This window comes from Balaenoptera physalus (assembly GCF_965194825.1).
Source record: "Balaenoptera physalus genome assembly, chromosome: 12".
Lineage (NCBI taxonomy): Eukaryota > Metazoa > Chordata > Mammalia > Artiodactyla > Balaenopteridae > Balaenoptera > Balaenoptera physalus.
In genome coordinates this window covers 40,015,212-40,037,771 of record NC_138897.1, presented here as the reverse complement: position 1 = coordinate 40,037,771, position 22,560 = coordinate 40,015,212, and the positions used below count along the sequence as shown (strand labels likewise).

The window sequence follows — 22,560 nt, the reverse complement described above, 5'->3', positions numbered from 1 at the left end:
CACACGCCAAGACACATATTAATCAAACTACCAAAAATTAAATATAAAGAAAACATATTAAAAGCAGCAAGGGAAAAACAACAAATAACACAGAAGGGAATCTCCATAAGGTTAACAGCTGATCTTTCAGCAGAAACTCTGCAAGCCAGAAGGGAGTGGCAGGATATACTTAAAGTCATGAAGGAGAAAAACCTACAACCAAGGTTACTCTACCCAGCAAGGGTCTCATTCAGATTTGATGGAGAAATTAAAACCTTTACAGACAAGCAAAAGCTGAGAGACTTCAGCACCACCAAACGTGCATTACAACAAATGCTAAAGGAACTTCTCTAGGCAAGAAACACAAGAGAAGGAAAACACCTACAATAACAAACCCAAAACATTTAAGGAAATGGGAATAGGAACATACATATCGATAATTACCTTGAATGTAAATAGATTAAATGCTCCCACCAAAAGACACAGACTGGCTGAATGGATACAAAAACAAGACCCATATACATGCTGTCTACAAGAGACCCACTTCAGACCTAGAGACACATACAGACTGAAAGTGAGGGGACGGAAAAAGATATTCCATGCAAATGGAAATCAAAAGAAATGTGGAGTAACAATTCTCATATCAGACAAAATAGACTTTAACATAAAGACTATAACAAGAGACAAAGAAGGACACTATATAATGATCAACGGATCGATCCAAGAGGAAGGTGTAACAATTGCAAATATTTATGCATGCAACATAGGAGCACCTCACTACATAAGGCAAATACTAACAGCCATAAAAGAGGAAATCGACAGCAACACAATCATAGTAGGGGACTTTAACACCCCACTTTCACCAATGGATAGATCATCCAAAGTGAAAATAAATAAGGAAACATAAGCTTTAAATGATACATTAAACAAGATGGACTTAATTGATATTTATAGGACATTCCACACAAAAACAACAGAATACACATTTTTCTCAAGTGCTCATGGAACATTCTCCAGTATAGATCATATCTTGGGTCACAAATCAAGCCTTGGTAAATTTAAGAAACTTGAAATCGTATCAAGTATCTTTTCCGACCACAACGCTATGAGACTAGATATCAATTACAGGAAAAGATCTGTAAAAAATACAGACACATGGAGCCTACACAATACACTACCTAATAATGAAGTGATCACTGAAGAAATCAAAGGGGAAATCAAAAAATACCTTGAAACAAATGACAATGGAGACACGATGACCCAAAACCTATGGGATGCAGCAAAAGCAGTTCTAAGAGGGAAGTTTATAGCAATACAAGCCTACATCAAGAAACAGGAAACATCTTGAATAAATAACCTAACCTTGCACCTAAAGCAATTAGAGAAAGAAGAGCAAAAAAACCCCAAAGCTAGCAGAAGGAAAGAGATCATAAAGATTAGATCAGAAATAAATGAAAAAGAAATGAAGGAAACAATAGCAAAAATCAATGAAACTAAAAGCTTGTTCTTTAAGAAGATAAACAAAATTGATAAACCATTAGCCAGACTCATCAAGAGAAAAAGGGAAAAGACTCAAATCAATAGAATTAGAAATGAAAAAGGAGAAGTAACCACTGACACTGCAGAAATACAAACAATCATGAGAGATTACTATGAGCAACTCTATGCCAATAAAATGGACAACCTGGAAGAAATGGACAGATTCTTAGAAATCCACAACCTGCCGAGACTGAACCAGGAAGAAATAGAAAATATGAACAGACCAAACACAAGCACTGAAATTGAAACTGTGATTAAAAATCTTCCAGCAAACAAAAGCCCAGGACCAGATAGCTTCACAGGCGAATTCTATCAAACATTTAGAGAAGAGCTAACACCTATCCTTCTCAAACTCTTCCAAAATATTGCAGAGGGAGGAACACTCCCAAACTCATTCTACGAGGCCACCATCACCCTGATACCAAAACCAGACAAAGATGTCACAAAGAAAGAAAACTACAGGCCAATATCACTGATGAACATAGAGGCAAAAATCCTCAACAAAATACTAGCAAACAGAATCCAACAGCACATTAAAAGGGTTATACACCATGATCAAGTGGGGTTTAATCCAGGAATGCAAGGATTCTTCAATATATGCAAATCAATCAACGTGATACATCATATTAACAAATTGAAGAAGAAAAACCATATGATCATCTCAATAGATGCAGAGAAAGCTTTTGACAAAATTCAACACCCATTTATGATAAAAGCCCTGCAGAAAGCAGGCATAGAGGGAACTTTCCTCAACACAATAAAGGCCATATATGACAAACCCACAGCCAACATTGTCCTCAATGTTGAAAAACTGAAACCATTTCCACTAAGATCAGGAACAAGACATGGTTGCCCACTCTCACCACTATTATTCAACATAGTTTTGGAAGCTTTAGCCACAGCAATCAGAGAAGAAAAAGAAATAAAAGGAATCCAAATCAGAAAAGAAGAAGTAAAGCCGTCACTGTTTGCAGATGACATGATACTATACATAGAGAATCCTAAAGATGTTACCAGAAAACTACTAGAGCTAATCAATGAATCTGGTAAAGTAGCAGGATACAAAATTAATGCACAGAAATCTCTTGCATTCCTATACACTAATGATGAAAAATCTGAAAGTGAAATTAAGAAAACACTCCCATTTACCATTGCAACAAAAAGAATAAAATATCTAGGAATAAACCTACCTAAGGAGACAAAAGACCTGTATGCAGAAAATTATAAGACACTGATGAAAGAAATTAAAGATGATACAAATAGATGGAGAGATATACCATGTTCCTGGATTGGAAGAATCAACATTGTGAAAATGACTCAACTACCCAAAGCATTCTACAGATTCAATGCAATCCCTATCAAACTACCACTGGCCTTTTTCACAGAACTAGAACAAAAAATTTCACAATTTGTATGGAGACACAAAAGCACCCGAATAGCCAAAACAATCTTGAGAACGAAAAATGGAGCTGGAGGAATCAGGCTCCCTGACTTCAGACTATACTACAAAGCTGCAGTAATCAAGACAGTTTGGTACTGGCACAAAATCAGAAATATAGATCAATGGAACAGGATAGAAAGCCCAGAGAGAAACCCACGCACATATGGTCACCTTATCTTCGATAAACGAGGCAAGCATATACAGTGGAGAAAAGACAACTTCTTCAATAAGTGGTGCTGGGAAAATTGGACAGGTACGTGTAAAAGCATGAAATTAGAACACTCCCTGACACCATGCACAAAAATAAACTCAAAATGGATTAAAGACCTAAGTGTAAGGCCGGACACTATCAAACTCTTAGAGGAAAACTAGGCAGAACACTCTATGACATATATCACAGAATGATCCTTTTTGACCCAGCCCCTAGAGAAATGGAAATAAAAACACAAATAAACAAATGGGACCTAATGAAACTTAAAAGCTTTTGCACAGCAAAGGAAACCATAAACAAGACCAAAAGACAACCCTCAGAATGGGAGATAATATTTGCAAATGAAGCAACTGACAAAGGATTAATCTCCAAGATTTACAAGCAGTTCATGCAGCTCAATAACAAGAAAACAATCAGCCCAATCCAAAAATGGGCAGAAGACCTAAATAGACATTTCTCCAAAGAAGATATACATATGACCAACAGACACATGAAAGAATGCTCAACATCATTAATCATTAGAGAAATGCAAATCAAAACTACAATGAGATATCATCTCACAGCGGTCAGAATGGCCATCATCAAAAAATCTAGAAACAATAAATGCTGGAGAGGGTGTGGAGAAAAGGGAACACTCTTGCACTGTTGGTGGGAATGTGAATTGATACAGCCACTATGGAGAACAGTATGGAAGTTCCTTAAAAAACTAAAAATAGAACTACCATATGACCCAGTAATCCCACTACTGGGCATATACACTGAGAAAACCATAATTCAAAAAGAGACATGTACCAAAATGTTCATTGCAGCTCTATTTACAATAGCCACGAAATGGAAGCAACCTAAGTGTCCATCATCGGATGAATGGATAAAGAAGATGTGGCACATATATACAATGGAATATTACTCAGCCATAAAAAGAAATGAAATGGAGGTATTTGTAATGAGGTGGATGGAGTTAGAGTCTGTCAAACAGAATGAAGTAAGTCAGAAAGAGAAAAACAAATACAGTATGCTAACACATATATATGGAATCTAAGGGAGAAAAAAAAAAAGGTCATGAAGAACCTAGTGGCAAGACGGGAATAAAGACACAGACCTACTAGAGAATGGACTTGAGGATATGGGGAGGGGGAGGGGTGAGATGTGACAGGGTGAGAGAGTGTCATGGACATATATACACTCCCAAATGTAAAATAGATAGCTAGTGGGAAGCAGCCGCATAGCACAGGGAGATCAGCTCGGTGCTTTGTGACCACCTAGAGGGGTGGGATAGGGAGGGTGGGAGGGAGGGAGACGCAAGAGGGAAGAGATATGGGAACATATGTATACGTATAACTGATTCACTTTGTTATAAAGCAGAAACTAACACACCATTGTAAAGCAATTATACTCCAATGAAGATGTTTAAAAAAATATATATCTCTTCAGCAAAATCAGATTAAATTCCTACATAGTTTTATTTAGTATCACACTGGAGCCTGGAAGATTTTATTTTTTTCATTTCCCTCCAAATAAATCCATGTTCTGCTCTAGGAAACTTTAAAACTCACCCGTCTTCACAGCAGAATCCACTCTTATAGCACTATTCCAAAATATTTTCATTCTCATCAGAATCCCTGAAGATAGGCTTTAATTTGATAATTCATGTGGCTGGATATCAAACAGCTGCCAGGATATCTACCAACATCTGCTGTTTAGTTTTTATCAGTTTGTCCCATCTGGCATGCATTCAACAGGACCCAAATCAAGACTGAACAAAATCACAGGACCTTCAAAAGCAATTTCACATTATTTTTTGAAGCATCAAGCCTTCTTTCCAGTCTTTAGAATCAGGAGCTATGCTGTCCATCATCCTGCAGACAACTCTGAAACTTTTCAGATTAAACTTTTCACCACTTTCCCCTCCACCGAATGTTAACATTTCTGAATACATGTTTAATGTTCTTCTGTAATGGCTTAAGTTTGACTCAGAAACATTAAATATGATAAGAAATAGGAAAGTATTAGTACTCATGATCACTAAAATGCATTTTAATTCTTAATTTAATCGATATACATAAATCCAAGAAAATTTCTCATCTTGGGCATTTCAGTTTCTTCCCAGAATTCCCTACATTTGTCCTCTGTTTCCCTCAGTTTCATGTAGAGTATTTCTCCTAATATCCTTCCCTCATGCCTCACAGTATAACTTGTTATTAAAGATCTTCTGCCTTTGCACACACCTATCAAGAAAAGAAAAGGGACCAGTAAAGTAAACACGGCACATACCCAGTAACATAAAAATTCACTGTGTCTATGACCTCATCATCTTTCAACTTCTCCCAGGTTATGTCCTCTCCTATGAGCCTTTGTAGCACTTATTCAGTCCCAGTGTCTCTCCCATTTTTAATACCTACCTAACATTCTACCCACTTACATGAAATTAAGATGTACAGTCTCATTTTAAAATAAAGACAGACACAAGGAAGCAAGTGATATTCCAAAAGCCATGTAGTAAATCAATGGCAGAATGAAGATGAAATCAGGAAGTTTTGACTAAACAAACCCTACTCTTACAAGAACTTCCCTAGATACCGGCAGCAGCATCGTATGTGTTTCCACTCTGGAGCAGAGTGGAAATGTATTTTTCACTTCAGAGAAAAGTGTGGCTGGAAAAATCAGTAGATCTGGGCATAGATGAATTATTTTATCCACATTCTTTTTACAACATCACAATGAAAATACATAAATATATAGTTTGAAAAGAATACCATTGCAGTTTTATTGTCTCTTTCATTGTAAAAGGTCTAACCAGAGAAAAGTCATTTCCACTGTATCCTTACACCCAAAGTTGAGAATTGAGAAGATTTTCTATCATAAAAGCCCTAAGACAAATCATACTTTCCCATAAGTATTTGCAAAGTACTATTTTCTATGAGTATTCAAGTGAATTTCTATAATTTTTTCTTCCACTTTGTTTGTACCAATGGTTTGGTGGAACCAACAATTCTGCTTGAGTTCTCCTCTTTAAGTGATTCCAGGTGACAAGCCAGGGAGCATTAGAGTCAGGCAATCTGTGCATCTGGTTTCTAAATTCTTCCCTAGTACATTCTCTTCTAATATCACCAGCAAATGAGCAGGACCAGGAATTTTTTTACCCAATTTGCCCCAAACCCATTTCCAAGGTCTGAAAATGTCTCTTCCCCAGCTACCTTCTCCCAGGACCACCCACAGTCTTAGTGTGCACCCCTCCTGGCCCTGGAGGGTCCATGCTGAGGATGCACTTTGAATATGGGGGATGAGGTGTTCACATGTATCAGCACCAGCAGTGTGGAGTAGAACTGGGGATGGAAAGAACAGGGCCAAGTGGAGGGTCAGTATCCAGGGGCCAGAGCTGGGTCTCCTCATGCCATCACATCTGTGTGGATCCAAGAAGTCTGAGAATGCTACATTCAAAACTGATGGTCCCAGTCCTTAACATATTTACCACTTTGTTTCACTGAGTTATAATTTTTAATATCAAGATGTGGTATAAATTCTTCTTTCTGTGCTCTTTTGCTAGCCCTCCAAATGTTAGATTTGGGCCTGTGCCCTTCTTTCAAATCACAAAGGAAATGATTATACACCACAAAGAAATGTCAGGTGATTTGATCAATGTCATCAAGAAAGGACTAGAATTCTTTTTCAAAATAATTATTGTTTAATGATTTTTGCCACATATGTAAGTAAAACAAATTTATGATTACAGAGCATTTTAAGCTCCATTTTCTTTTCCAATCTTGCTGTCAGCCCTGATCCATTTGTTGAGATTATGTCAAATTTCTACTTTATTCATTCTATAGAGACTCCAAAACAGAATAATTCTTTAGTTTCTTTCTACTATTTCCATTCCAAAAAAGTAGCAAATTTAGTCTAGCTCTCCATTTCTTTCTATAGAGCAATGGTATTTTTGTTGAAATGAGAAATTTACATGCCCATTTCAAAATGTTAATTCTTGCTCAAAATAGCTTTGGCATAGTGTTACACAAGATTTCATCCTAAAAGGAAAAGCTGAATCTACAGATCCAGTATAGGGAATTTAGAGGTTGTGCCCAGTAACTTTACTATGTCTGCCAGGGAAGTCCCTCTCACCATTCAAGAGCAATTTTATCTTTGGTTTGAGCAGAACTTTTGTAGCTTAATGGGTGACAATTTCTCCTTGTCAGACATCTCATATTCGGCATGCCCTTCATCTGGCCTGTGTAACATAAAGAGGAGGGAATGTTATTTCCACCCACCTGTAGAAAACAGCCACGTTTTATTTCCTATGTGATTCCTAATACACTGCCCCATGAAAAGAATTCATTATCCTCAGATGAAGTAATTATCCTCAAGTAGAGTGGAGTTGAAGCACATAAAGGTTTGTCTGACAGGGATGGGTTTGAAGCCTGGCTCCCCCAACCCTTACGTGCTATATGATCCCTGGCAAATTGCTTAATATCTCAAAGCTTCAGATTTCTCATCTGTAAAGCAGAAATAATATACTTATCTTATAGAGTAATTGCAAGGATTAGATGAGACAATATATATAAAGTTTCTGGCAACTCGTGGACATTCATTCAATAATTGCTATTATTATTCAAGCTTCTAAATAATTACCATCACCCTGCTGTTAATTTTTTATTATATCACTTCTTTGTGAATAATTTCTATGTGACCTCAAGTCTTTTCTCTCCAATCAGGCACCTCTACTCAGATGTCTCAATTACCTCAATTCAATTTGTGCAATACAAAATATCATCAGTTAAAAAAAATAATCCTTAAATTTCCTGAAAGTAAAAAAAAATTTTGATACTCATTGTTTATTTTTTTTAAGCAATAATAAAGACAATGTGAAATTTAAAGTGAAAGTGTCTCCCCTCCCACTTCTTTCTCAAATTCCCATGGCTAAGCCCCTTAAAGCCTTGTACATTTCCTCAGTGTCATTTCTGACTCTTCTTTTCCACTTTTCCAGCATATGCTATCACTAAATCCTAGCTTTTGCATTGTGCAAAGGCCTCTCATGTCTGTGCTCATGTCATGTTAATAGAAGGGAGATGTTCCTTTCATGTTAATAGAAGGGAAATCTTTAATTTCCCTTCTATTAATAATGCTCTAGGTCCTCATCATAGCACATCCACCTAAACATCTCCCTGACACTTGATCCCTCTCATTTTCCTCCTTTCTCCCCCAGATTATTCCCTTATACAGGTTTCCATTACCTACTGCACCCAGTAGATAGATCAATCAACTTGTTTGTCAAGACCCTTTGGTATCTATCCCTGTCTTTCTTATTCACCTTATATATTTTAACATCACTTAGGCAGTAATTTTACATAAAGTAGGCACTTTTTTTTCTGTTGTTTTTGCTTGTTTGTATATTTTTGCCTCAGAACATTTATTTATGATATTCTCTCTTGTTATGGGTTGAAATGTGCTCCTCCAAAATCCATATGTTGAAATTCTAACCCCTAGTACCTCAAAATGTAACTGTATTTGGAGATAGGTCTTTATAGAAGTAACCAAATTAAAATGAGGTCATTAGGGTAGGTCATAATTCAATATAACTTGTGTCCTTATAAAAGGGGAAAATTTGGAGACAGACATGTACACAGGGAGAATGCCATATGAACATGAAGGCAGAGATGGAATGATGTTTCTATGGGCCAAGAGACTCTAAGGATTGCTGGGAAACCACTAGAAGCTGGGGGAGATGCATAAAACCTTTATTCCTCACAGCCCTCAGAGGGAACCCAACCTGCTAACACTTTGCTCTTGGACTTCTAGCCTCCAGAACTGTGGGAGAATACATTTCTGTTCTTTAAGACACCCAGTCTGTGGTACCTCGCTATGGCAGCGTCAGCAGACTCCACACCACCACCTGAACAATCGCTCCTCTGCAAATGCTGCCCCTGTTAACCTGAGTGGTCTACCCAACGTGAGATATCATCAAGAAGTCATTCCAGATGACATGGGCTGACACTGACTTCTCATCTCTGACTTCTCTCAGTGTCTAACACCTGAACTACAATTGTGACATTTAATCATATTCACTCCATGTAAAATCGCGAATTCCTTCCTCTCTGCTTACAAAATTCTAAAATGTATTTTGAACCCAAAGAAGTTTCTCTGCCTCCAGGGAATTAATTATGAATGTTCAACCCATTTTTGATCACTTCTTTCCCATTTGCCAGCAACTGCACTAAGAATAGAATGTGAGCTATGCATAGCCAGTAAGATGTGAGGATATGAAAAATGGAAGCCTTCTAAGGAAGCTTTCTGACATAGTGGATACATTCAGCTGATACTAGCACCTTCTCTCTTTCTCCAGCTTTTAGTAGAAAAAGGATGCCTTGACCTGAAATGGCTATCTTGTGACCCAGAAGCATCAAGTGTGAGAACAAAATGGTTAATATTCTAAGAATGGCAGAGAAAAAACTCTGTGAGTGCATGAGTCCTTGATGGCATGACTGACAGCCAAACTAATGCCAGCAAATGCTGATCTTCAGACTTATTAAATGAAGAATTTTCAGCTTTACTGGTTTCAGTCACTTTAGTGAGAGCATACTCAATGGGCAATTATGGTAGGAGTATTCATTATATGAAGTATTTTGTGTGCCTTGTTTCCCAATGGTAGCTGGGATTTTTTCTCCTGGCATGTGGTAGGCACTCAGTACATAAATGCTAATATTCTTTATGTTATGTTATGTTCTTTACAAAGTCGTTAACACCTGACTTGTGTAGTTTTACTTAACTCGAGTAAACATGGATAATCTGGCAATGAAATGTTTACAATCTCATCTGTGATAGCCACTAGTGATAGTCCCCAAATATTTCCAAGGTCTACCATTTAGGCACAATGACAGAATTGTACTTTTCTGTCTTATTTGAAGTTAAGCATGATTGTAGGATGTGTTTCCAGAAACTTGAGCAGAAATGATGTATATCACTTCCAGGTGGAAGCTTTAAGAGTCATTGTGGGATTCATGACAATTTATTTTTCTCTGTTCTGGTAACTGGTGATGATGATCCAGAGGGGGCTGACCTGTAGCCTGTGTCCCAGAATAAAGATGGTGTGGAACAGTGCTTTCAGCTGACTCCCAGGAGATGTTTAATATGAGTAAAAAGTTAACCTTTTTTTTTTTTAATAAATTTATTTTTATTTATTTATTTTTGGCTGCGTTGGGTCTTCATTGCTGCTCACAGGCTTTCTATAGTTGCGGTGAGCGGGGGCTGCTCTTCATTGTGGTGCATGGGCTTCTCATTGTGGTGGCTTGTCTTGTTGTGGAGCATGGGCCCTAGTTGTGTGAGTTTCAGAAGTTGTGGCACGCAAGCTCAGTAGTTGTGGCTCACGGGCTGTAGAGTGCAGGTTCAGTAGTTGTGGCACATGGGCTTAGTTGCTCTGTGGCATGTGGTATCTTCCCAGACCAGGGATTGAACCCGTGTCCCCTGCATGGGCAGGTGGATTCTTAACCACTGTGCCACCAGGGAAGTCCAACCTTGTTTTAAGTCACTGGGATTTTTGCAACCCACGGAATACCCTAGCCTGAGTAGTGCATAAAACTATCTTATCTTCTGAAGCAAGATTTCAGGTTGGTTTGAACACTAAAACTCTCTATGGTTACCATTTTGGCTTCAGTGATCTGTGATTTAGGTCTTTTTCCATGTCTTTTATTAACATTCATATACTCTTGTAGTACTGTATGGCTCTCACCCAGAATGGTTATGAATAATTTTATGAATTTATTAACCCAGGTCCTGCCTTCGAGGCACTTACAAGATCTATAGTGTATTGAGCTTCTCTGTAAATATTCAGCACATACACAAACCATTGGCAAAATGTAAAGCAACAATGGCATAAAAAGAAAAATTACCAAACACATTTAGTAACTGAAGACGTAAGAAAGGAAAAAAAGGGGGGAAATTATTTTTCAACTCTTTCAGACTTCAACTCCATAAAGTCTTTTCTTTTTATGTGTTACTGTAAATGTTACGAATAGTCATATCTGGGTTCAGAGCACCCCATGACAAAATCACAAGGTCAGCAAGGTTTGTGTCACTGTCTCAAGCCTTGGCAGTGGTAACTGCTTCTCCATTTCCATGTAACTGCTTTATCCAATGTGTACCCCTATTCCTAACCCCCCTTTCTCCTAGTATCTTCTGCTTTTCCATTATTAAAGTCCGACATGGGGACAAAGATATCCATGACTTAAAATACATTATAATGACAGACAATTTGCATTTTGAATCTTTCTTGCAATCATAACTTGATGGGTCCTTTCCCCATTTTAATGATCTAAAGTATTGATGATCTGGTAGAAATGAAACTTTGTTGTTAAGAAATGTTCTTCGTATCTCTGACATCATTCACTGGATGTCCTACAACACCAACCTGTGGAATAATAATAATTCCTAAGACGGCCCAGTCACTGAGCCACCACCGAGCAGAGGACTCAGCAGCCTCCCCCTTGAGCGACCCCTGCATAAAAAATAATAATTCCTAACACAGTATTATTGAGTTCTTACCATGTGCTAGGCACTCTTCAAGGCACTTCCCATGAATTCACACATTCAATCCTACCAACTATCCTGTGAGACAAATCACATTATTCTTTCCTTTTTAGAGGTACAGTTAAGTAAATAGCCTAAGATCATGCATTTAGTATGATGTAAATCTTGGGTCCAAATCTAGGCAATCTGGATCCAGATCCCACTCACTTAACTTCTGCTTTATTTTGCCTCTTTGTTAATTTAAGAGTATCTCAGTAGAAGAGCTGGATGGAAGTCTTGAATTGTCCCTGAACCTTAGCCAAGGTTCATCTGAAGGGTGAAGGGGGAGAGAAAGATGATCCTTAATGGATTCTCTGTTTCCCTTCTTTTTTCCTTGCCCTTCTGCAGTAGACTGAATGTATTCCCCCCAAATTTGTATGTTGAAATCTAATCCCCAATGTGATAGCAATTGGAAGTGGGGCTTTTGTGAGATGATTAAGTCATTAGAGTGGAAGTCTCATGAATGGAATTAATACCCTTGTAAAAGAGGCCGGAGAGTTCTCTCATGCCTTCCACCATGTAAGGACACAGCAAAAATATGGACATCTGTGAACCAGAAAGCAGGATCTCACCAGACACTGAATCTGCTGACATTCTGACCTTGAACTTCTTAACCTCCAAACGGTGAGAAATGAATTTCTGCTTTTATAAGACATTCATTTATGGTATTTTGTTATAGCAGCCCAAATGGACTAAGGCATCTTCCATAGACATAAACTTTCAAACTAGAATGTATAGACCAGATTATGCTCTGCTATCACTTAGGCTATTTTGACGTTTTGTTTTATATCCGGACACACTGGACACATAATAAATTCAGTCCCCACTTTTACATTCACTGGATAGTTTCCTCACTAATCTTCAGCTACCTGTCACTCTTCTTCTTGGAAGCCAGCTTTTCTGTTTCTTCATCCTACCAATGATTATTCCAGAGATGAATCAGAATATTCCAATTCAAGAATATGCTTTATACCTGGTGTTGGGCTACCCACGTCAGGATTTTCTTTGTTCTGTTCACAGCTATGTTCACAGAATCCTCAAGAGAGAGTCTTGGGGTGAGTGGAGTGACATCCTGAAGTTTTTGTTTGTTTGTTTGTTTGTTTTTTCTGTCTAACCATGAAGGTCATTAGATGGTCAGGGACATACTGGAGTCTTCCATTCCTCCTGCCTTCCTCAATGATGCAACGACAGGGCACAGCATACAGTAAGAATTCAATAAATGCTATCGACTGACTTCTTAAGCTCTTTGTATAATTTGTTGAGGGTTTCTTCCTCTTTAACTGTGGAACTCACATATATTTCAGGAACTTAATTCTGCAGTGATCTGACTCATTTGCAATTTATTTTTAAAAGGAATTAGTTGATGTCTAAGGGCCTTTAAAAAAAGAAGCCATTTCCTTTTGAACAATGAAATCACGTTTCACTGGCATAATTGGACTGGAAAACATACAGGCTCGAGTTTAGCTCTAAACTCAGAACCCATGAAGGTCGATTGGAAAAACGCAGTCGCCCATCCCAGTCTTAAGTGGCACTTTTTTTCAATTTGTGTCACAAACATGCATACAAAACAAGGGCTAAATGTTACGGATTAAAACCTAAAGCTTTCCAGCCACGTCAGTTAGGAGAGAAAAATAAAAGGAAACTCTCAATATTTCAATTGAAGTTTCTTCCCCAACCTATAGGAGGGTGAAGGGAAATCAGTTAGGTTAAAGACATAACCTACAGTGGAACCAAATTTTTTTTGTAATTACTTTACCAAGGTTTGCTTTTATATCAGGGTAATATCAGTTTGGCTGCAGCCTGAACAAACAAAATCTGTCTTTTTAAGAAATGTCTGTTCTCATAACTGCTCAATAAATCAACAACAATAAAAGATATTTCCTGTTCTTAGACCAATGCACAGCAATAATCCAGCTGTCTCACTTTGTACCCCTTTGCTCTGCTAACCACATTTACCTGTTTATAGCCCCATCCTTGCTCCCCTTCTCCATCACTATTTAGCCACTAGTTTTGGCCTTCGAAATCTGTGGAAACTGTGTTCACCTTTTGACTCCTCCTACTTCTAGATCTGAGTAACTGCCTTCTACATTCACACTTACCTGTCGTTGGCTTGTCTATTTGTACCCCAAAAGTATTTTTCTGTCACCCAGCAAGAGGAGATTTGCCAGACCAATAGAGAAACCATCTATGAAATGGTAGAAAAGAGATTAAATCAGTGTAGATAAAAGAGACTTCTTCTCAAGGCAATGACTGTTGTTGCTAGCAATAAATTATTTTTAGGGTGGACAAGTGTAAAGGCTACACTTTAAAATATATATCTTCACAAAGATTGTTACCATTAGAAAGGCCCTAAATTCATCTGGCTTAAATACTTTATTTTATAGGTATGGAAATTTATCCCAGAAAGTCAAGAGAATTAGTATTAGCCAAGTTTATATGATGAATTAGTGACAGAACTAAAACTAGAACTAAAGTGTCCTGAATCCAGGCTTTTCTTCCCCATTTCTCTAGGTGTCTTTGTAGTGTTTACAAATTGATGGGATTCAAAAAATATTGAAGGGAACAAAGAAAGGAGGCAGGGATTGAGAGAAGAAGGGAAGAAAGAAGATGATGTATTCTGCACTCTTTGGACAAAGAAAAAAATCTTTAGGAAATATCTTTCCTGGTGTGACATAGAGTGAAGCAGAGTTAAACAGTGACAAGAAAAATAAGTACCAAGGCTCAGTCTGGGATACAAGGACCCAAAAGGAACACACCTGGCCCAGAAGCACAAGTCCTCCTATCTTAGATGTTAGGCAGAAGTACTGAAGCTGAATCCAGCCTCTGGACCCTGACACTGAATTAAATTTCAGAGACAGAGTTTTGGGTGAAGTAGAAAAGAATAGCTTTATTGCTTTGTCAGGCAAAGGGAGCCACAGCAAGCTAATGCCCTTAAAACTGTGTGTCCTAATCTGGAGGGGGTAGTGAGAAGTTTTATAGTAATGATTCAAAGAGGGCATGAGGGTTCAAATTGTCCATCATCTCATGGACAATCTTCTGATTGGTTGGTGGTGAGATAAGTGGGAGTCAGCATCATTATCCTTCTGGTTCCAAGTGGTCTGGGGTCTATGCACTTGTGGACAGCATACAGGTTAACTTCACCCACCTGGTGGGGGTTTCAGTATCTGCAAAACAGCTCAAAGATATTGTTATGTATATCCCTTGGTGGGGGGACCAGGACCCTGCCCCAGGGCTGCACTATTGTTTCTTTTGACTGTTCCTCCCTTGTCTCCGCATCCCCTCCCTTCTGTAACTAGCAACTGTTTGAACCTGCCCTTTGGAACTCAGGGAAGGTCACAGAAGCTGAATGAAACCTATTTCCTGCAATAAAGAAATGGGGGACACAGAAAGGCCCAGGAGCCCCATAGAGTCCTGCTCAGTATCAGTATAGGCACAGGGGACATAAAGGGAAGGAAATCACCAAATGTCCCTCTGAGAGCATCTGAGTTTGTCTGACCCCAAAGCCAGTGTTCCATGACTCTAAGTCACTGGCTCAGCCCCTCCTCCTTCAGTGCTTCCCCTCACTCTGCAATTTAAAGTCTATAATCAATATCCTTTCATCCAAGAACTTCCAACTCTCCACCCTCTCAACCTGACTACCCAGTACAAGCCTGGCCTTTGCAGTTCACTGAGCTTCTAACTGTATTCAGACCTTAACCTGCCCACTACCACATCATTGCTCCAGACACTGCCACTTGGAATGCCCTTTTGCCACATTTCCACCTATTTAAATTATGCCTTAAAGAAGATCTCTTTTTTGAAGCAGCACTCAGTGCCCAATCATATCAAATTCTCCTCTTTGTGGGGCCCATGACATTGTGCCCTGGTGACAAATTTGTAGTATATGATTTTTCATCTCATTCAAAGGAAACTTGAGAAGATTGTCATTAAAGCTACTTGGGGACACGTCTGTCTTTCCCACTAGGTTGTGAATTCCTCAAGGAAAAGATGTGACTTATTTACCTGAAACCTCAACAGGATCTGGTAAGTGCCTTGTAACAAGTAGGAGCCTAAACTAAGTGTGTATTCCCTTGAATGGACTGGCCTTACCTTACCTAACTTATATTCCATAGTCTCTGAAACCGATGCAAAAAATTATTATGCTAAATGAAATGAAAGTCATTAAGGTGAAATAAATTAACACATAGGAGAACTGTAATCTTGATGTTGTCTCCAAGCCAGTTTCTCCTACGTTGGAGAAACACTATTTAACAATTATCAGATGCCTAGAAGTTACTGCCTGATACATTAGCATGGTCAAACCAGCATTTATTATGGATTTGGAGGCATATAATTATGTTTTTCAGGTTAAATAAAGGAAGAAAATAAAACACAGTGGAGAGAAATAATCACAGTCAACAAATGATGTCTCCAAAGGAACATCAATATAATTGAATTAAAAGTCAAGAAAAAAATCTTTTCATTCTGAATGTACTTAAATTATCTCTTTACTGTTTGAAATATTTCATCAAACTTATTCAGCAACTATTCTCTATGGGCCTTTACAGGCACATGATAAATGTGAGGTTTGAAAGTTCTGCTCTTTTGAGATATTTTACTTTGAGTTATTTTGTGTGTCTGTGTGTAAGCATGCATGCATGCACCCATGCATGCTCGCACACACACATGCTCTGGAAAGAGCACTGAATGGTAAGTCAAAATGCCAACATCTGGCTCTACATCTTAACCTGTGACACTGGGGAAGCATGTATTAGTTTCATGGGTGGGGGCTTCCTTATCTTTACAACTGTGGTACTGAAATGGACAATGTCTGAATTCTTTGCTGGTTCTTATGCCCTTGGATTCTATGTAAATAAATACCATTTAAACAATCGCCCAACACTAGACCTTTTCAATGATTTTTTTTTTTAAAGTGACACCTAGTAATCTCTCTGGTGGGATTTCTAGGTTTCCTGGATCATCCTCACCCATGAAACCTCAAAAGGGAGAATGTTTTAGCTGAATCAATGTTCTGATTTAATCTTATATCATGCATTGTCATATAATCTTATTTTGTCTTCTCTCAGTTTAGTTTCATAGATGAAACAAACAAACAAACAAAAAAAAAAACGCCCTTGCAAAATGTGTACAAATTGTTAAATGTCAGCTGAATGTCATTTTCCAAGTTTGCACTCAAATAGGGCTCTCTGAAAATTGGTTATCATCTGCTGGGAGTTAAAGGAAAGATCTTTGAAAAGATCCCTAGAAGCTTCATTTCCGGAGGTTTTTAAGGTCTCACTAACCCCACACCATCTCCCCTGGTGTCCTGCAATGCCATGGTCCTCCCAGCTTCCATGCCTTTGATTGTGTCATTCACTGGCCAAAAATGCCCTCTCCTTGCCCCCTGTCTATTCAAAGATGACTGTTCTTCACAGATAACATTGAGGTACATCTTCTATGAAGCTGTCTCGTCCTCTCAGCCACACAATCTTCCCCTCTCTGCAACCCAACTGTGCTTGGACCCTGCACCAACTAGTCCTGGTTTAGACTAGTCCTGGTTTAGACAATGTTTGTCATGCTGCTCATTTCTCATCTTGAAACTCGCTTGTAAACTCAAGGTAGAAACTCAATTTTACCTTAGCATTAACATTGCTTAGCACAAAGTTGATCATACAAGAGGTGTTCCAACACACAACACTTGTCACACCTTCATCCCCTGTTGTCCTCAATAAGCAGAGGAATTTGAATGTCCTTGATCCTATAAGGAGAGACCCCACACTGTTATTTTTTTGAAATGATAAGAAATTAAGGCAAGGGACCAAAGAATTAAGAGCAGTGTTTCCTGTCTTGATTATATGAAATTTTATATCAAAGTAACATTTGGGCCTGAATTACCTGGACCATTGTCTCCATCACCCAATTAACCTTGCATCCTCTAAAGACATTTGCCCAACCCCTAGGGTGCTCTTCATAACCTAGATACAACTGCCACAGCTCACTAGAGAACTTAAATATCACAAATACCCAAACTGAGTACCATTAAGGAGAGAGGTGTAAACTGCCCAAGGATAGATATGAGTACCTGATGGAACTATACCCTCTTGAAATGCTGTGCATTTGTCTTAACTGCCAGATTGACCTTCTCTTGAGAAATACAGTTATTTTTCTCTCATTGAGGTCTCATAATTGGTGTGTTGACTCTTGTTTTCCTTCCAGGTAAATGAGACAGAGATAGATGAAGAAAAATAAAGAGGGAGTTTTGATGAATCTATGCAGTGTTTTATTGCTGATGCAAACTGGTTCCATAAATCTCTAGAAATGTAACACTTTAAAAGGAAAGAGGATGGGAGTCAAAATTGAGGGAGGTGGTGAGGGTAATGGAAAGGGTAATGGTGAGCTGATGCACCTTATCAGTAGTTGGGCAGAGACACTCACTCTGCAGATGGACCTCATCATATAGGAAAAATCAGATTACATCGAATAGAGCTTAATGTTTTCATTAAATTGAGAAGAGACATTTACTTGCCTAAGAAAAATGTCTTCACAAAAACAGATTTTTCAAGGACCACAGACAACAGCAAGGTAAAATGTATGTGATTTATGGCAGGTTTAAAAGGTCTTCTTCCCACATGTGAGTCTAGAGCCACAGTTGGTGCCACAGTAGGATGATAAATGAAGAAATAACTCAACAGGAAAGCAACAGGCAGTAGGCTCTGGGGTGGTAACGGCCACACCACTAGGCCTCAGAGTGGAATCTAAATGCTAGGATGAACAACTATGTTACAGGGTTGGAAGAGGCAGATAAAGAAAAGAGGGTGACACTGGGAGTCAGAAATGTGGAATTTTTGTCCCAGATTCACCACTAATCATCTGCATAGCTTTCAGGAAATCATTTCACCTTTCTTTACCTCCACTTTTGCATCTCTGAATGAGAATAACAATAGCCTGTTCTACCCACTCACTGGGATGTTGTATAAAATAAAGCACAGCGTGATAATAGATGAACTAGCGCTTTGAAGAGCTCAAAGCACCCTACAAATGTGAGGTATTAATTATGTTCTAAAGGTATCATTTCAGTGAGAGGGATAAAAAATAGGGAACATATTATTAAATTACATATTTGAAAAGATAAGAGGCATATTGGGAGGGCTACTTTCAATAGATATTATAAAAGCTGGCATTCTATCTTCTAGACAGCAGCCAATCCTCATGCAAAAACACAGATCCGAGATGAGAGAGAAACAGAGCAGCTGATGGTGTACAGAGGGTGAACTGTGTACCTAGGTAAATTGCAGACATGTACTGACAAAATAAAATTAGTGATTTACATAATGAGAACAACAAATTAGCAAGCTTACAAAAGACTTAATATTATAAAGAAGTAAGAGAAGATGGAGGTTCAGGGCAAATTTAAAGCTGCGTAATAAGCTTAAAAGGACAATTATGAACAAGCACTCCTTCCTGCCCAAAAACACAGGAGGTGCACAACTACAGATAATGAAGAACCAAACCTTTGCTGAGGTCCATCCTGCCAGCGGTATGAACAATACTTTCAGAAAATAGCTAGCTTCAGGTCCAAGCAAAAATAATTATTTAATAAATACTTTATGTGTACCTAGTATTTTTTTTCAGATTTGTGTATTAGTTTGGGGGAAGGGGATCAAGAAAAGGAAAAGCTGGAAAACTCTTCCCATATAGGCTAGCTAGCAAGAAAGTGTGAAAATGTAGGAAACTGTGCTTAAAGGCTAACCACAAGCCACTGGCTATGAATATTACACTTGTTTAGTTGGTTATTATATTGCTTTTATATTGGTTAGTTGGTTATTATATTACAGTTGGTGTTACAGTGGTTAGAAAGACAAAGAGAGGGTTTGCTCCATGATATCTAAAAACATTTCTGGTCCTAAAATTCTCAAATTTCTATGAGCATTTTATTTGCTAGAAATAATATTCAGAGACTTCTCTCCCCCAGCTCCCAGAAGAAAACTACAAAGTATATAGGGAGAGGGGGAAGTGGTTTATTTTTTTTTTTAACAACTTTATTGGAGTAAAATTGCTTTACAATGTTGTGTTAGTTTCTGCTGTATAGCAAAGTGAATTAGTTGTATGTATACATATATCTCCATATCTCCTGCCTCTTGTGTCTCCTCAAACCCTCCCCATCCCACCCCTTTAGGTGGTCACAAAGCACTGAGCTGATCTTCCTGTGCTATGCGGCAGTTTCCCACTAGTTAACTATTTAACTTATGGTAGTTTATATATGTCCATACCACTCTCTCACTTCGTCCCAGCTTACCCTTCCCCTTCCCTGTGTCCTCAAGTCCATTCTCTACGTCTGCATCTTTATTCCTGTCCTGTCCCTAGTTTCTTCAGAATTGTTTCTTATTTTAGGTTCCATATATATGTGTTAGCATACAGTATTTGTTTTTCTTTTTCTGACTTACTTCACTTTGTATGACAGACTCTAGGTCCATCCACCTCACTAAAAATAACTCAATTTCATTTCTTTTTTATGGCTGAGTAATATTCCATTGTATATATGTGCCACATATTCTTATCCATTCATCTGTTGATGGACACTTAGGTTGCTTCCATGTCCTGGCTATTGTAAATAGAGCTGCAATGAACATTGTGGTACATGACTCTTTTTGAATTATGGTTTTCTCAAAGTATGTACCCAGTAGTGGGATTGCTGGGTCGTATGGTAGTTCTATTTTTAGTTTTTTAAGGAAACTCCATACTGTTTTCCATAGTGGCTGTATCAATTTATATTCCCACCAACAGTGCAAGAGGGTTCCCTTTTCTCCACATCTTCTCCAGCATTCATTGTTTGTAGATTTTTTGATGATGGTCATCCTGACTGGTGTGAGGTGATACCTCATTGTCATTTTGATTTGCATTTCTCTAATGATTAGTGATGTTGAGCATCCTTTCATGTGTTTGTTAGCAATCTGTATATCTTCTTTGGAGAAATGTCAATTTAGCTTTTCAGCCTATTTTTGGATTGGGTTGTTTGACTTTTGATATTGAGCTGCATGATCTGCTTGTAAATTTTGGAGATTAATCCTTTGTCAGTTGCTTCATTGGCAAATATTTTTTTCCCATTCTGAGGGTTGTCTTTTCGTCTTGTTATGGTTTCCTTTGTTGTGCAAAAGCTTTTAAGTTTCATTAGGTGCCATTTGTTTATTTTTGTTATTATTTCCATTTCTCTAGGAGGTTGGTCAAAAAGGATCTTGCTGTGATTTATGCCATAAAGTGTTCTGCCTATGTTTTCCTCTAAGAGTTTGATAGTGTCTGGCCTTACATTTAGGTTTTTAATCCATTTTGAGTTTATTTTTGTGTATGGTGTTAGGGAGTGTTCTAATTTCATTCTTCTACATGTAGCTGTCCAGTTTACCCAGCACCTCTTACAGAAAAGACTGTCTTTTCTCCGCTGTATATTCTTGCCTCCTTTATCAAAAAAAAGATGACTATATGTGCGTGGGTTTATCTCTGGGCTTTCTATGCTGTTCCATTGATCTATATTTCTGTTTTTGCGCCAGGACCATACTGTCTTGATTACTGTTACTTTGTAGTATAGTCTGAAGTCCAGGAGCCTGATTCTTCCAGGTCCATTTTTCTTTCTCAAGATTGCTTTGGCTATTCAGGGTCTTTTGTGTTTCCATACAAATTGTGATATTTTTTGTCCTAGTTCTGTGAAAAATGCCATTGGTAGTTTGATAGGGCTTGCACTGAATCTGCAGATTGCTTTGGGTAGTATAATCATTTTCACAATGTTGATTCTTCCAATCCAAGAACATGGTATATCTCTCCAACTCTTTGTATCATCTTTAATTTCTTTCATCAGTGTCTTATAGTTTTCTGCATACAGGTCTTTTGTCTCCTTAGGTAGGTTTATTCCTAGGTATTTTATTCTTTTTGTTGCAATGGTAAATGGGAGTGTTTCCTTAATTTCTCTTTCAGATTTTTCATCAGTAGTGTATAGGAATGCAAGAGATTTCTGTGCATTAATTTTGTATCCTGCTTCTTTACCAAATTCATTGATTAACTCTAGTAGTCTTCTGGTAACATCTTTATGATTCTCTACGTATTGTATTATGTCATCTGCAAACAGGGACAGCTTTACTTCTTCTTTTCTGATTTGGATTCCTTTTATTTCTTTTTCATCTCTGATTGCTGTGGCTAAAACTTCCAAAATTATGTTGAATAATAGTGCTGAGAGTGGACAACCTTATTTTGTTCCTGATCTTAGAGGAAATGGTTTCAGTTTTTCACCATTGAGAATGACATTGGCTGTGGGTTTGTCATATATGGCCTTTATTATGTTGAGGTAAGTTCCTTCTATCCCTACTTTCTGGAGAGCTTTTGTCGTAAATGGGTGTTAAATTTTGGCAAAAGCTTTTTCTACATCTATTGAGATGATCATATGGTTTTTCTCCTTCAATTTCTTAATATGGTGTATCACATTGATTGATTTGCATATATTGAAGAATCCTTGTATTCCTGGGATAAACCCCACTTGATCATGGTGTATAATCCTTTTAATGTGCTGTTGGATTCTGTTTGCTAGTATTTTGTTGAGGATTTTTGTATCTATGTTCATCAGTGATATTGGCCTGTAGTTTTTTTTTTTTTTTTACATCTTTTCTCATTTTGGTATCAGGGTGATGGTGACCTTGTAGAATGAGCTTGGGAGTGTTATTCCCTCCAATACATTTTGGAAGAGTGTGAGAAGGATAGGTGTTAGTTCTTCTTAAATGCTTGATAGAATTCACCTGTGAAGCCATCTGGTCCTGGGCTTTTGTTTGTTGGAAGATTTTTAATAACAGTCTCAATTTCAGTGGTTGTGATTTGTCTGTTT

The 22,560-nt window shown here is 38.0% G+C and overlaps 1 long non-coding RNA gene across 1 annotated transcript in view; it reads left to right on the top strand.

The window, feature by feature from the left end:
* The window catches only part of LOC309639254, a 195,262-nt gene that overhangs the window by 146,737 nt on the left and 25,965 nt on the right, over positions 1-22,560 (top strand). The gene's annotated exons all lie outside the window — the stretch shown is intronic.